Raw genomic sequence first — 5,305 nt, 5'->3', positions numbered from 1 at the left:
ACTCTGCACCCTTGAGGTCATCACGGGGGCTAACTCTAACAGAGAAGAAAACAAAGTGCATAAATGAGACAGAAAATTTCCTGATAATATCACTTGAACACTTGAATCCTTTCTAGTCATACCTGAAGCTAGACCTACCCCCTGGACTTTAAGTTCTGCAACCCAATGCATCCTTTCTTTCTTATGCCAACTTGTGTTGGTGACTGTCATTTGCAAAGAAAAAAGTATCAACTACTGCAAGCATACTGTCTCCCCACTACAGAAATCAAGGATCTCTTTATTCTGTTCAGTCACTCTATAAATACTTATTGAGTACCTGCTATGCGCCATCCACTTCCCTGGGTTGAGACTTCAGGGATGGATAAGACAAACCACCCAGCCCTCTTGTCACCCAACTTGACACATAAAGAGACTGAGGCTCAAAGAGGATGTGTCCTTCAAATGATAAAGAGGGTCCAGGACCTGAATGAGGCTGCGCAGGAGTGAGGCAGGCAGCTAGGATTGTCAGTCACTGGCAGGCAGGGCTGGTTTGAGGACTAGTGAGTTTCTGCTCATCCCAGGTCACAACAGGGAGATTCTTGGCCAAGGCCAGAGTTTGGATCAGGAGACTGAGGCTGTAGTCCCCTGGGTCAGAGAACTCCAGGCAGGGGATAGTTTCCTGGGAGTAGCATGGCTCTGAGGTCTGATCTGAGGGTGTTCACTCCCATGTGCCTGGCTGATTTGATGGACTGCCGCTTTGCTCTGGAACTCTGTTGAAGAGCTTTCTGGCATCAAGATTATCTCGGGAGGAGGCCTCTTCTCACAGGAGTTTTCAAAATACTATCAGGAGGAAAGATCCCATTTTCTTTCCTTTTTTTTTTTTTAATTGTACCTTAGATGAAGGTTTACAGAACAAACTAACTTCTCATTAAACAATTAGTACACGTATTGTTTTGTGACATTGGTTACCAACCCCATGACATGTCAACACTCTCCCCTTCTCGACCTTGAGTTCCCTATTACCAACTTTCCTGTCTCCTTGATCTAGTCCTTGCCCCTGGGCTGGTGTGCCCCTTTGGTCTCATTTTGTTTCATGGGCCTGGCTAAAGGGTGAACCTCAGGAGTGGCTACATTACTGAGCTAAGAGGCTGTCTGGAGGCCATACTCTCGGGGTTTCTCCAGTCTTATTCAGGCCAGTAAGTCTGGTGAAAGATCCCATTTTCTAGCCTAACCTGAGGCTAATTTTTTCCCCTTATCCAATGACTCATCCTGGGGAGAACCCAGTCTCTCTGAGGCCAGGCCCCTCCTAGAGGTTGTGATATAGAGAAGTTGGATTTGTTCTCAGCTTGCTTTGTTTGTCTCTGCATCACCAGTACCTGGCACAGCATCTGGCATATAGTTGTTGTTGTTAGGAGCCACTGAGTCGATTTTCAAGTCAGGGTGACCCCATGTGACAGAGTAGAACTGCCCCATAGGGTTTTCTAGGCTGTAATCTTAATGGGAGCAGATCGCCAGGTCTTTCTCCTATGGAGCCACTGGATGGGTTCCAACCACCAACTTTTCGGTTAGCAGCTGAGTGCTTAACCATTGCTCTTTGACACTGAATAAATTTTTCTTGAATCAGTGTTTGTAAGATTTTTTTTAATGGTGAGAGGCACCCACCCGGAGGCAGACTGTTCATGAAATTAATACAATTTAAGCTTCAGGACCCCTCACTTGCAGGGGTCCCTCTCTAAGCCTTGACACTGACCCTAGTAATGTGTTTACATGATCAATTTTGTACAAGTCATTTTAACCACAATCACTCTGACTTCATCACTGTCATATTTACCCTTGTGCCAGATGGCTTTAGAATGACTGTGGCATGTTGAGGGTCTGGCTAAGAAGAAGTTGAATTTGGAGGTCATTATGGATTGAATTGTGTGCCCCCAAAAAAGATACGTTGAAATCCTAACTCCCAGGAGCTGTAAATATGACCTTGTTTGGAAGTAGGGACTTTGAAGATGTTATCAGTTAACACGAGGTCATATAGGAGTAGGGTGAGTCCTAATCCAATCTGGGAGTCCCGGGTTGGTGCAAAAGGTTAATATGCTAGGCTGCTAACCACGTGTAACTGAAAGCTTGGAAGATTGAGTCCACCCAGAGACACCTTGGAAGAAAGGTGGCAATCTACTTCTGAAAACTCAGCTACTGAAAACCCTGTAGATGCACATGGGTCACCATGAGTCAGAGTCTATGCAGTCGTACCTGGTAATCCAATCTGAGAAGAGATACAGAGACGGAGGAAAGATGACCATATGAAGCTACATCTATACATGGGCCTACCAGGAGCAGAGAGACAAGAAAGGATCTTCCCCTAGAGCCTTCAAAGGGAACATGGATCTCCAGACACTCTGAATTTGTACTCCTAGCCTCCAGAACTATGATACAATAAATTTCTGTTCTTATAAGCCACCCACGTTGCAGTACTTTGTGCAGTTGCCTTAGGAAACTAAGGCAGGGATACGTTTAGTTTGGGTTTGGAGGAACTCTAGGTTCCAAGTGTGGTTTAATTGGCTATCTTGGTATAGAAATATCTTCTGGACTCTCTTACTGCCCACTGAGCCACCTCACCTGGCAAAATGACACAAAGGTGCAGGCCCAGAGGTTGTACGGCCATGTGAATATGCCTTACAGTACCTGGAAATAGAAGTATGTGAGTTAGAGAACAGCAGAGGAAGTTTAAAATCTAGGGAGTCAGAAGCTAGGCCGTAGAAAATTCTTCCAATTATCAAACCTGTGAAATTGTAACCAGAGGATTCCATGCTCAGACATGCATAGATAGAATGGCAATTATATTCTGTCAGGAATATTGTTTATAATACAGTCAGTGTATACAATTATAAATGCACCATAAACTTTTCTTCCCCCATGGGAACCATGTGAAATAGCATGTATCAGACTGTGATTATCAGAATAGTCACTATTTATCAGACCTGTAGCAGTACTATAAATAGCGAATTCATCCGTGTGTGAAATCCCATGTTTGATGCATCCCAACTCTCAGGACTTAAAAAGAAAATTTCCATTAACCACGTGAGAGGGAAGACTGGATTATCTTTCTCTTCTCTCTAGAGAAAATGATTACACACCGCTTTTCCTATGAAGTGGCCATCAAGAGTGCTCAAAGGTAGCACGTGTGGCCTGCTCTCTTTCTCCAAATCTTCATGGCTCCTGCCACCCAGGCCTTTCTCCCATTGTCTGCAGCAGGACTTCCCTACCTTCAGCCCCAGGGCCCTCATCCTGGTGCCTGGGTCTGCTTTCCAGATCCTACTTCGAGAAACAATGGTTGGCCTCTATAGCAGTGGACCCAGATCTCAGATTTGGGATTCTAGAGAATTAAGAGGTCAGAGTGGCCTGGATCCTATCTCCAAAACTGCCCTTCCCCGTCACTTTCCCTTCCTTTCGCCCACCCAGAGAATGAAACAAGTTGTTTCTGCTCTGAACCTGAGGGAACGTTGCCTTCATATTTGGTCACAGACAAACTGTCTCAATTATCCTGAAAGTTGCCTTTGTGAAAGGCCACCTAAACATCGGCAGTTCTGCTGGGTTTTTCTTTCCACCTTTTCCTCGTCCTCCTCCTCCTCCTTCTCCCCCCTAGCATGGCCCCCAGCCTTCCCTTCCATTTTCCCTGCTCCACAGTGTCCTCAGAGGAACCCCAGCCCTCTTTACACCTACAACCCTACCTCCCACCTGCTTTTACCACCAGTTTCCGTGGCTGCCTCTCTAATCACATGATCGTCCAAGGAAGAGCACTGAGAACTAAAGACTGATTCAGTTGCAGGGTGCAGGCTGGGATTTAGTGGCCAGCGTTGTGAATGGGACAATCTAGAGTGCCCTCAAACACAACTTGAGCCAGCAAGATTCTGAACTCAGTACTGAGAAGAGGGTATCAGTCTGGACTCTTTGGGTTGCAAGCGACAGAAACGCAACTTGCCGGTTTCGGCAAGAAGGGTGAATTCCCTGACTCCTGTAACCACCAGGAAAGACATGAGATAGAGGTTGACTTGAGCACTTTCATCCTTTGCCTTTACCGCTTCCTGGGTGTCATTTTCATTCTCCCAGACAAGCAGCCCTCAGGCTTACCACAGAGCCACTCTCTTTAGTTCCAATTTCAAAGTCCTAGAGAAAAATTCTGATCCTCCTAGCTTAGGTTCAGGCACCCACCCTAGCCGATCAGCAGGGTCTAAAGGTGGGATCTGCAAAGAGATAGCAGCTCCCATTAGACTCATATGGATGCTGCTGGGGTAAGTTACATTTCTGGAAGAAGTGGGGGAGACCGGGTATTTCTCTAGGAAAAATGAAACTTTAGTTTAATAAGTAAGATGTGGCCCAACTGAAGGACCACTAAACATCAGAACTAATAGAGAATTTAGAACTACACCCACCGTCAATATGGTGGCTACTAGCTACATGCGGCTATTTATGTTTAAATTAATTTAGTTCCTAAGTTGCACTAGCCACCTTTCAAGGACTAGTGGCTACCATATCAGACAGCAATGATATAGAACTTTTCTGTCATTGCAGGAAGTTCTATTGGAGAGTGCTAATTTAGAGACTGTAGAGTCCAGCCCCTTCATTTTATAGGTGAGGAAAATGAGGTCTAGAGAGAAGAAGGGACTTACATAAACATTCTCAACAATTCAGGGCCAGAATCAACACTCCCAGGCCAATGTTTAGATGGCCTTTCATGGAGGCAATTTTGAGGGTAATTGAGACAGCTTGCACATGGCCAAACATGAAGGCAATATTCCTATTCCAATGTCCTTTCCTCTATATTAGCATACCACAAAAGGTTTTCTCTACATCACTGATCTTGCAAAATTTTCCGTAAGGAAAGGGTTCTGTGCTTAAATAAGTTTTTGAAACCGTGCCTATTCTATCCCTCTCTTTAAAGGACTATCAGCATATCAAAGGCCCTGAAAAGTCCCGCAGTACAGACGATCACTTTGGTTATCCAGTATCCCAAACACATTTGACCATAGAGCTCCCCATTTTTGTCTGTATATCATCTATTGCTATCAGCAGAATTGGGGATCCACTGAACACAATTTAGGAAATGTGGCGCCAGGTGATGCTGCCTCTCTTCAGGGAGCCCTCAGTCTCACAGGAGAGGGGACATGCCCACAAGAATGGCAGGGCCGTCTCTTCAGTTCCATCACAAATATTATTGAGAACCTGCGGTGGGACAGGCACTGGGCCAGGCCAGGCAAAGCCATGTATGCCACAGATAGGGTGACTGGCAAAAGGCCGCACAAGTTCGGGAAAAGTGGAGATGAAGTTTTTA

The sequence above is a fragment of the Trichechus manatus genome, unplaced genomic scaffold (assembly GCF_000243295.1).
Source record: "Trichechus manatus latirostris isolate Lorelei unplaced genomic scaffold, TriManLat1.0 scaffold00130, whole genome shotgun sequence".
In the NCBI taxonomy this organism is placed as follows: Eukaryota; Metazoa; Chordata; class Mammalia; order Sirenia; family Trichechidae; genus Trichechus; species Trichechus manatus.
Note: the sequence above shows the minus strand (reverse complement) of the source record.